The sequence below is a fragment of the Aptenodytes forsteri genome, unplaced genomic scaffold (genome assembly GCF_000699145.1).
Source record: "Aptenodytes forsteri isolate BGI_AS27 unplaced genomic scaffold, ASM69914v1 Scaffold387, whole genome shotgun sequence".
NCBI lineage: Eukaryota > Metazoa > Chordata > Aves > Sphenisciformes > Spheniscidae > Aptenodytes > Aptenodytes forsteri.
This window is the reverse complement of record NW_008795368.1, coordinates 1,539,185-1,551,265: the sequence shown is the minus strand read 5'-3', so window position 1 is coordinate 1,551,265 and position 12,081 is coordinate 1,539,185. Positions and strand designations below refer to the sequence as shown.

The 12,081-nt window shown below is 37.1% G+C and overlaps 1 protein-coding gene across 1 annotated transcript in view; it reads right to left on the bottom strand.

The window, feature by feature from the left end:
• Positions 1–3,281, bottom strand: part of SCAMP1 (secretory carrier membrane protein 1) — a 35,499-nt gene extending 32,218 nt beyond the window's left edge. Inside the window, exon 1 of the mRNA XM_009280301.2 lies at positions 3,197–3,281. The gene's annotated coding sequence lies outside the window, so the exon portion shown is untranslated. The remainder of the gene's footprint in view (positions 1–3,196) is intronic.
• Between the last annotated feature and the right edge of the window lie 8,800 nt (positions 3,282–12,081).

Sequence of the window (12,081 nt, the reverse complement as noted above, 5' to 3'; positions counted from 1 at the left end):
GGATGGTCAATCTGGTTTCCTATAAACACTTCACTGTGTTTGGACGCAAGACAGAAGGAGGGGAGCTGCCCAGGAATTTACTGAAAAAAAATCCATTTAAATATGTCTCTTAAAAACAACCAAAAAACCCCCACCCAACTCTACTAATGATTTTTTCCAAATTTTTAATGCAGCAAACTGAAAGTGATTGCTATATGCATGATTGTGTCTACACGTTATACATATATACACAGAGTGCTCAGAGTTCAACATGCATTAGCAAAACTTGTAGAAGCAGGAAGAGATTAAAGGCCTTCTTTAACAGTAGTTTCATTAAATGATGAAACAGAAATACAAATTGTCTAATCTCACCTGTTCCTTGTTGATTTCAGAAACATTACAAAAGACAAAAAGTCATCTCCATGGTGACTGTTAGAGCTGGAGAGAAAACCACTTCAGATGCAGGCAACGATATTTAATCTGACATTTATACCATTCACTGAAAACTTTGTTTGGTTCAACAATCAAAAAATAAGACAGGCTTTGAAATTTGATAAGAAGCAAAAAAAAAAAAGAAGAGAGTCCTGATTTCGCATGTTACATATCAAGGTGGTGACACTTGAGACCTAAAATCTCCTATACCCATTCACTTTTCTCATTATGTCTTACATGTTATTTTCCTACCAAATTTCCCACTGCAAACGTGAAGAATGTAAGTTGACTGAGAAAAGGTGAATGCACTGAAATACTAAAAAACTATATAAATAATTAGAATAAGGAATACTGAGAAAAAGTAGAATTTACTTTTTTTTATTCTGTCCTATCCTGATAGCCAAGAAAGAACTGATAGGAAGCATCTCCCTTGCCAAAGGGAGAACAAAACAGAGCTAAGATAACAAATGTCAGTATTCAGAGTCTGAAGTCACTTTCTCACAGAAGAAACATCCCTGTCTGGATTTGCAATGGAGAAATATTTTTGCAGTCCAGTATGCTTTATGAACTTGAATTTGGAGGGAAGGGGGAAAGACGGTTAATGCTCTGTTAATGCTATAGACTGCAAGATACCATCTTACCACTATCACTAGAAATTTGGATTTCTAATTGAAGCATACCATTCTTAGCTTCCATAAAAACTACAACTACATATTGTTACTCATAGTGAAACAAACATCATTTTAAGTCTTACAGACCTGCGATACTCAAACTAAAGAGCACAGAAATCTCCAGGACATATTTTGCTACCACCAGCTTGTATCCTTTCTGCTCACTAGTGCCATTATGGTTTTCAAATGTTAGAAGTGGGACTACCTGCACAAAACCGTTCAAGATGACTCAGCCTCCCAACAAAGGTAGAACAAGGAACAGCAGCAAATCAAAGTCCCCAGAAACTGGGTGGTTTTGCTCTGAGCAGCACACAAAATACAGAGTAATTTCTATCCCTACCCTGACGGACATTGTAATCCTCCAAGTCTAAAATTCACAGACGCTGCTTCTACCTCTGTTTATCCAATCTTCAAAGGCATTCACTTCCACTGTCTCTTCCCTTACTCCTGTTGCATCCATTTACTTGTACATGCATAGCGTGCCCTTCTCTCGCATACAAAGCTGGCAGGAAAAGAGAGGTGAGCTCTTGGAATTGTGAGCGTATCCTCATGTACCCAAGTACATTCCTGCAAATGCATATAATTACAGAATAAATACTTATATATTCAGCATCCACAAGATACAGAGAAAGGAAGAGGGGTATCATCTAAAGGTTGATTATTACTGCACTCTTAGCTGAATATATACTTTATTCTTTCAGTCTTGCTTTCTGCAAGAAAACCTGTGAATGTTCTTTTCCTCTACAGAAAGAGAACTGCTCATTCAATAGACAGTTTTTATGAATTTGGTAACATCCCATAGATTATTAATTGAATCACAGTGCATAAATATAGCACATATTCAGTAGCTCTGAACACTGACTTAAAGATTTCCTCCATCCTCCCAATTTTTCTGTATGAGTGACATCTGTAATAAGCAATTAGAATTTTTTATACATGCACAGCTGACTGTTCAAAGACAGATAATCTTAGCCACATACTTCAGTTTTCCTTTTCCGACAGAGCTACATGTTAAAATAAGTACATAAGTAATAAAAAAAGTCAGAGTAGCTCTAGATTATTATTTTTTTTTTTAAACAAGACATGCTGTCTTTATAACTTATGGTCAATACAAAGCAATTCTGAAACTCTTCAAGCTTCAGAAAGATAAATCAAACATAATTCGTGATATTGTGAGTTAGGAGAAAAAAGTTTGGAGACTTATTTAATATTTTTGCTAGTTGTAAATATTCTGCCTTAAACAGCTGATCCAAGGCATACTCAGAAACAAGCTTCTTCCAGTCTAGCATTTTAACACTGTATGAAACCTTACTGTTGCATTGCAAAGATTCAAATACCAACATTCCCTATCAGCACTACCAGATTTGCCATCGGAAATAAGCCTACATTTGAAAAATACAGTATTTGAATGTTTATAAATTATACTGACAGACTAATCCATACATTTTGCTATCTTGCACAAAATCTTCACTATCAAAAATAACCACTGAAAAATGCTGTTACAGTATGAATTTACTAAGGAGCGAGGGCTGCCAGGTGTGGCTGGGCCCCCCCCTCCCTTTTCCCCCCCCCCCCCACCCCACAAATGAAAATAAGCACAAGGTAAATGAAAACTATACAAATTAGAGGCAAAAAACAACTGTGTTTCTTGGACATAAATTATTCCTTTTACTACAGCACAACTACTCATAGCCTGTGGACTGCTACTTAAATGCAGTGTTTTTCTTAGTGAGCAGCACTTTCATTAAGTGAAATGGAAATCAAAACCAAGACACTGGGGAAGTGTGCCACACTCACAAGCTTTAAAGCAAGTAAAATTCAGAAAAGCGTAAGGACAGACTACCAGAAGTCTTAATGAACAGGGGGAAAACTCAACTGTGTTTTGGTCCCCTTTCAGAGAGCCACTCTTCCTTAACAGGTCAAAGCTCACTTAAGTCAACCTACCCACTGAATCCTCCAAAGGCTTTATGGGACTATCTATCCTCACATATCTTCCATTACCTCTAGCTGGCCCATCACATGTTTTACAACATCAGTCCCAAACTCTGAAAACAATACCTCACAAATCTTACCTAAAAAGATTAACAACATGATTAAGAAATAAATGTGCTTACTGTTCTTGAATCAGAGAAAGGATTGTATTCATCTAGCCCTGGAGGAACATTTCTTGTCACTTGTGTAACAGAAGGATCCTAGAAGAGAAAACAGTTCTGTAAATTATGCACATGTATATAAGCAATAAGTCAACACTTACATCATTATATTATATAAAACTCAGCTTTTGTTTCAATCTAAAAAAGGTTTATTTTCACTAAGAAAGCCTGTAAACATATACCTCTTTGTCTGTCTCCAAAATGACATCATTCCATTCTGAGCTTCTTATAAACCTAGATTAACACAGTCTAAAAGAAACTCCATCTGTCATACATTTGATTTATAAGGAAAAAAGCTCTCAATAGAGAAGGGAAGAAAACTGTATCCTGCTATATTGACTCCTGGACTCCACAACTATAGACCCAAAAAGCACAACAGAAGGAAAGAGCTTTCTGTAACTCTTGGTTTTCCCTACCCAGAAGTACCTCCAACACCTTAAGGAATAGGAAAAGCATTTCAGAAAAATGAAGCTGAGGAAATAGTGTTCCGTAATACCAAAAGCACCTCTGGTTCAGCTTCTACCTGAACTGGTAAAATTAAGAAAGTAGTATAATTTTTTTTCCGCCAATGAACTATACAAGAAGAAAAACTGCTTGAGGTTTAGCTTGAGAAAACGATTTCAGGAATGAAACATTTCTCTGTGCTACAGACAGGCAGGCTTGGTTCTGTAGAAGAGCAGAAGTGCCCAGTACCATAGACCACACTAACTTCGTATGAAGAAAAATTGTACTTATTCCATGTGATGCCTGGTTACACTACATTGTTTCTGTGCCTTAATTTAAGGTTTTTGCACCTTGAGAACATATGAATGGATGAAAGGAAGGTTTTCTTGAAAATTAATAAATCCACTTATTCAATATGGTTAGTTACATTCATATTTACATAAATGCACAAAACAAGTGTACAATATTTTATATATACATCAAATATACAAAATAGCTGTAAATATACTATTTACTTATTTATAACTGTTATGTATAGATATACATATTTTCTTAATTTCAGCAATCTAGTTCAACATTAGAAAACAAACTGGAGTTGATAAAGACTGGGAAAAAGATAAGTATTTACATTTGTATGCATTTACATTCATATTTCATGAGTGCACTACTAACCAAATAACTCAGCCCGATTGTCCCCGCGAAGGACAATAAATGCAATTATTTGAATAACTAGAATATCAGACTCGTGGGACAGCCACTGAACAGCAGCAGATTTCCAAAAAGCAGGAAAAAGTGGTCAAGTCAAATTCAGAAGAGCAATCTATATTTAGAAATACAACGTGAGTTTCTCAGATCTCTTGACACAGCTATTGTGACAATCTAACATTGACAAACGACAGGAAACGTATGCTGAGCCAAACAAGCTTACTACATCAAAAGTCTTAGTACTAGAAATAAGTTGTATGCTTAAATACACACAGTGAGTAGAGCAAGAAGCCCTCCATCAGAAGTCTATTCTCATTCTGAATTAACAATTGCTATACTTCTGCCAAATATTGCTATTGTTTGCAAAAGTAGCAGCAGCTCTGACAAAAAACTGAATGACTGAGAGGACATTCAGTATCAGCTCTATTTAAGAAAAGTTTCATTTCCTAGTAAAAAAAAAAATTACAGTTGTATTGAAACATTGAATTGAACCCCACCATGGCAAGTAGCAAATTCTGCTCTCAGAAAACCTCAATTACACAGTCTGGACTTCAACAGAAGTTCATGGCCTGATCTCTTCCACAAGCAGGAATAGTCAAGGAGAAGTAAACCAGAGATCACAGGAAAAGAAGAGTAACCTCATAGCTGAAGGAGGCAAGTGCCAGCCTGGAGATCCGTATCTCTCCTATACTCGTTCACTGTGATCTCTAATGCTAGAACCGTCCTCAGCATGGAAAGAAACAAGCTCTTCATAGCCTGGGTGCCCAGGTGTAGGCTGCTAGACTTCAAATCATTCTGAATACCTACAGTGGATCGAACAACTGATGCTAACAGGAGCTGCACTTCATATTTCAAAACACTACTTACAGTATTTCTGAAGAGATTAGACCTGACATCCTAAGGAACACAAAGAATTACTTTGAATCATTTACCTTATACTCATTGCATCTCATTTTAAAAATGGAGCAAATGCCAACTCGTCTAAATACAGTGAGGAAAAACTGTGAAGCACTCATACTCACTGCTGCAGAATAATAAAACATTTAATTTAGAAGTTAATCAGGGTTTGAATAATGAACACAAACAATAAATGTTCTGCAGGACCACATACTCAAAGAAAAACTGGCATTTAAATGAAAGCTATCAAATGTCTATGTTGCATGACACATATTCTAGTGGTTAAAAACAGTGAAAACTTTAATACTCTACAGGATTAAGTAAATCTAGTCCGGCATAACTTATTTTTCCATATTTGATATTCCACCCAGATAATGAAGTTAAAATGCCTTTTTTTTTTTTGTTATTTTTGTTTTTTAATATTAAGAAACAGAAAAAAGCCACAGAGACAAGTTCCAATAGGTGATAATGGACACCAACACAAAGCAGCAGCATGGCTGGAACCATCAAATACGCAGAGACCTCAACTTGCTGCATGATTTAAGTGATTAAAAATTGGGTTACCCTCCGCAAATATAGAAGATTGGGAATTTCTGGGACAGACTAAATATCTGATGTCAGCCACTGAATGCAGCAACTGTAAAATGCCCCGGTCCAATCTCAGACTGAGAAAGCTATGTCCTGGTGGACCAGTACTTCTGCCCTAATTGGACCTGCCCTTGCATTAACTCTTCGCCACAACCTGATTTTCCTCAGCCCCCCAGCCAGTCCCAGTCCCTGCTCCTTTAAGTGCTGACCCCTGTAATTCTCATCTTGTCCAACTCCTTGTTCCCTCCTTCCAATTCACACTTCTTTCTCCAGCCTTATCTCACCCAAACTCCTGCCAGTTCAGCCTCCTGAGTTTCTGATCTTTTTATTTAACTATTAGTTATACCAACCATGGAACAGAATTTAAGAACAGGCCATTTTTCATACCCAGCTACTGTAGCTATTGGTGCATTTAAGTCACACACAGTCATTTCAGATTACATTTTCAAGATCTGAATTAGTTCAGGAGACTGGAGTTTTAAGAAACCAGCACAACTTAATTAACGATTTTCCATCTAATCTTTCATTTTACCTGCTTCTTGTAGTCTCTCTCCTGTAATGTCAATCTCAAAAGCAAAGACTAGCATCACACTCTGAATCACTAGGAGGCAGGTACAAGAAGCATCCCAGTATTTACATCAAGAATGGAAAAGTCAGTCACAAAAAAACCAAAAACAAACACAAACAAACAAAACAAAACCAGAAAACACCACACACATCTCACATTGACAAGAGCACCTACAGAACTATTAAAAACGTCTCCTCTGCCAGGTTAACAAATTGTGCTCACATCACTCAGATACAGATAAAATTAACTGAATACCCAGTTATCACAGACTGTGTACAAACACAATTAATTACAAGTGAGAATGTTTCAAATGGAGACGAATAATCCATTCTACACAAGTTTTTACAGCTTTTTAAAAAAACAAATTAAAGGGAACAGAGACCTCTGTTGTCTAGGAGACCAAAACTAGTCATCATCTACCAGGTTTCATTAATACAGAAGAGATTAGCAAATTAAAGACTGAAGAAGTAGATACATCTGTAATGATTCTTTGTATTACTGTTCACTGGGCATGGGTCCAGCATTGTTCCACCATGAGTAAGATGCTTTGATAGCATACATAACCCAAAAACAGTCTGAAAAAAACTAAGTTTACATTGTTAGTTGTGATTTTGATTTCTCTTAAGTAAAGAGAAAGTAGTGAACTAGGAATTATCCCCTCCCTTCCAAACTGCCCTTCAGGTTGTTAAAAATAGTTTTCACTTTTGAGGTACACCCATTCTTCTACCAAAAAGGCCAAAGCATTTCTCTTATGCACAAATAATTTAACATGGAATGAAAGAGGAAAAAAAAACAGGCTAAAAATATAACAATGATAATATGTGCTTGTGTTGCCTTTCCCCCCCCTAAGTGGAACTAAATAAATGACATCAGTGTTCTGCACAGAACATTTAATTTACTTCAGTACTTTTCAGTTTGCTCCCAAGGACTAGCAGGGAAGTAGAAGCAAAATCTTATTGCAAAGGTCAAGAAACAGGGTTTATAAACATTCATTCTATACACTGATTTGGATAGAGATTATAATGGTTTTACAACACATCAGCAATTGAAAACAAGAATTTCAAATAAAAAAATCACATAACCTACATAGAACAAAAAAAATTGTTGGAAAAAGGAACAGGGAAAAATGTGTAAGATACTTTTACAAGGAAAAGAACAGGAGGAACAAAGGTAACTACTAAGGAAATGGGATAATAAGGTAAATTTTTAACACTGATTGACAAGGACAAGTAAGCAAGACAACTAAATATCTTCCAAGACTTGGATACCAGGATTATTTACATCAAAAGAATACAGTAATCGCATGTTGTTTGGAAAAAGCATAAACCTGAAATGCTGCACTTAGAAGTGAGATTTTTCTTCCCCCTTAAATTTACATAGAATTCTTAGGACAGCACCAAATATCTGAGTAAACTGACAGAAGTACACCTGGTTAGTCCAAGGAGAAAAAGACTAAGGAGAAAACAATATACTATGAACACAAAAATCGATTTTAAAAGAAGAGGATTAATTATTTTTAGTGAATGAAATCAGAAAAAGAAAACATGGGAAACACCTTATCAGTTATGTAGCTCCTTAAGTACAGCCAAGGGAAGAATAAGCTACTGAAGCTAATCTTCATTTTTGATCTTGGTTCTACATTAAGTTCAAGGGCTACGAATGATCTCTTAATGACTGGAGTAGTTGCAATCCAAGCCGAGAAAACAGTTCTCCTCATCACAAAAACTCTTAGAAGAGGAAGTCTCTTTATATTATCAATAATTCACTGCATCAATCCTATCACCTCCCTCATCAGTCACTGGCTACCATTCAGCTCTGCCACCATACAATTTTTCTCTCTTACCTCAAGATCCCCACAAATAAGTTTATCCAACCTAACTGCTTTACCAGTCGCTGACATCAACCAGCCTTCAGTTTGCCAACTTCTTTGGCATTTACTGTCCCATAACCACCTTCACCTAGCTACGCATTTTCCCTGTTGCTTTTTGTGCTTGGAAGGAAGTTCCCAGAATGCAAAAGAGGCACAACCACAACCTTATCCTCCAAACTATTCAACATGCTCAGCAAAGATGTTATTCCTTCAAAAAACTCTGACTGTATACAGAACAGAAGCAGGAGCCAGAGGTCTACCAGGACTGAATCCCGACTGGTGAATCTGGGGAAATCATGAGATTAAATCCACAGATCTAGCAAAGTCCATCTTGACCAACTAGGATTTCTTATCCCTACCACTCCTACTGAAAGGCTTTGTTCTGCTACGTGAAAAGGATAAGCTCTTTTCATTTCAAGCTAAGCTCTCCATTGATTATCACAACTTATTCCCTATACTCACTTTTTGTTAGCCTTTTCTAAATGTGAGTAACATTAATTGTACATTTTCCAGTAAGAATTCATCCTGAGGTTTGGTTTGGGGTTTTTTTAGTAACAGTTGTACTTCCTGCTCTTTGTTGAGTACTTCCTAAGATCACACCACTGGCTCAGCAAATTAAGCAAAAATGCAATGAAAAATGCCTGAAACTATGTTTGTTGGTCTGAGTTTTTTGATTTCTTGATCAAGGAGAAAACTATCCATCCCACTTCTCACAAATGAGTTCTGGAGAGCAAAGCTATTGCTGTTTCAGTTGAAACTCTCCATATGATATACTTTGCTTTCAGTATGTCCTCATGAGCATTTTTGGGGAGAGATTTCTGACAAAGCTTAGCTTTTGAAAACAAAATTGGGAGGGAAAAAAAAAGTATTTGGCCAGTAATGGATATCAAAGCTTTTTTCCTCCTGTGTCAACTGTTGGGTTTCAGCTTTTAAATTAGGACCTGACACTTGGAAAAGAAGATAGCCTGCACATGAAGGATGTGTTTTTTCAGTCCCATAACACTCTACATTCAGCCAGATTAAGCCTCTGAAATAGTAATTTGCACATGTTCAGTAAACATTTGGTATAAATCACACAGCTAAACTCCCCAAAGACTTCCTCCCTGTTCATGCCACAACAAGCTGCACATGGAAAAGTTAAGTTTCAAGAAGCTACTAATGTTTTGATGCAGTGTCAAACATTGCTGGTTCTTCATGCCTTATTTCTTTTGTCACCATCCTAGGCCCAAGAACGAGTAAAGGTACAGAAACTTCACAAACAGCAACTAAATTGAGATTTTGTGTCTCACTATCCTAATAGTACATTAGCAGTATGAACAGTTTACATTTAACAGTATAAAGGAAGCCTTAATGTATTGCACCTACAATAATATATTTTAACCTATGATTAAAAACACTTACTACAAGAAAGAATTTTCCTCAAAGGTTACACATATAAAACCTGGAGGAATTAATGACTTTGAGGCAAAATAAAGACTATTTCTATACTTCTAATAATAATAAAAAAAATCTGAGTAACCACTACAACAGTTCTTTCACAATTTCAAGTTTAACATCTCATTCACTGATCAGCCATTTCCCAACCCCCTCACAGAATGAAATTAAAAAGATTTTCACCCTAGCACTGCCAGAACACAATTATTAAATAGGGTAGCAGAAAAGTAGCTAACTGGGGTTTCTCATACTTGACTCTCAAGCAGTGCCTGTTACGCACCACATTATCTCACAGAAGCAGAGCTATGAAGGGCTCTGAGCTACCGAGCAAGGCAAATTCCCCACCTTTGAAACCAAAAAGAACTTCAGAAGCTCACAAGGCCAAATTTGTCCTAAAGCTTGTACCAGCCCCATCTTGCAATGGAGTACCGGATGCCTAACAAAGCATCATCTCCATCTCATTGCTACTCTCAAATCTTTCTCCTTCCTCAGCTCTGAAATGTGTGTTATGTTCCTCTTTGTAATGTTAAATCTCAATATATAGTGCAATAATAACACTAATGCAATATGTGCTAACACTTTACTGAAAATCTGGAAAAAAATACAGCTATTGCTGAGGCTGAGTATCTATTAAAACACTTCACAGTTTTAATAGATTGCAGTGCAGTTACAGCACTAAGGAAGTGTACTCTTGAAAGCCAACTACCATGTAGGACAGCTAAAGGACACTTCCAATACCATGATGTTCAGCATTAAACTATGCAAGATTTAGGGGAATTCATAAATTTTGAAGTCATGAAGGGAAACCAGGTAATAAAGTCAGAAAAATATTTGTGGTTTATGTCCCTTACTAATTTAAAGACAGACAACTTAATTGGGTATATTTTATAGTCATATAAAAGAATTAAAACTCAGTTATGCACACAGGGACACTACAAAACTTTTCAATTCTAAAGCACAAATACTGCAGAAACACTTCAAGTAATTAGGTCCTGATCCTTCAAAAATAATTAAGACTTCTCTTTCTTCCTGTAAGTTTCTATAACTTTAGCTTCACTTGAGCAATCAAGGCGTAAACTGTATAGATTCTGCTGCCACACAAGGTAGCAGTCATCTGCACTATTAGCTTCAGCATCAAACCTCCAGCTTGTACTTCCTGCCAAACCAGATAGAAGATTAATTTGTGCTCATGTGAGTCAGATATGTGAGTGTAATATCCAACTTATAACTGGAATTACCTCTGTAGTAAATTTAAGCTCTAACATATACTTAGCTCTAGTGACTCAAGTAATCCTGTGACCTCAGTGGGAGCAATTCAGGTGCCTAACACCATTTTCAGATATCTTAGAGCATCTCAGACATCCACACAAGAATGGCAGTCACAACAGAACAACAAAAGATCTGTGTCTTTTTGGAGCAACAACTCGAAGCTAATCAGAGTTTGGATACCTAATCCCACTGTCCTGGTTTCGGCAGGGATAGAGTTAATTTCCTTCCTAGTAGCTAGTACAGTGCTGTGTTTTGGACTTAGGATGAGAACAAAGTTGATAAGGCACTGATGTTTTAGTTGTTGCTAGGGTAATGCTTACACTAGTCAAGGACTTTTCAGCTTCCCATGCTCTACCGACTGAGAAGGCTGGGGGTGCACAAGAAGCTGGGAGGGGTCACAGCCAAACTGGCCACAGGGACATTCCATACCATGTGACGTCATGCTCAGTACATAAACTGGGGAAAGCTGGCGGGGGGGGGCCGCTGCTCGGGAACTGGCTGGGCAATGGTTGGTGGGTGGTGAGCAATTGCATTGTGCATCACTTGCTTTGTATATTATTATTATTATCATTATTACATTATTATTATTGTTATCATTATTTTATTTCAATTATTAGACTGTTTTTATCTCAACCCATGAGTTTTTCTCACTTCTACTCTTCCAATTCTCTCTCCCATCCCAGCCAGGGCCGGGGGGAGTGAGCGAGCGGCTGCGTGGTGCTGTTGCCGCCTGAGGTTAAACCACGACACCCACCCAAAGAAACTACTCAGATAATTAACATTACATACATTCGAGGGTTTCCATGATTGTGTCCTTCCACACTAAAACTCAACAAGACACAGGCCATTCTGTTTAAATCTTCATCCATATCACATAGTGGTTTGGCTTTTACCTGAAGGTCACTATTCACATTTAGACAGAAATATATCTTAGTTTTCAGGCCTACCATAATTTCTGTAGTATCAAATACCTGCACCTGCTCAGAGCTCTAAACATATTAGATGAACTGACCCAACAGAATTCATCACAGAACTCAGTTTTTAAAGTCCCAATTCCACAGTCACTCATAA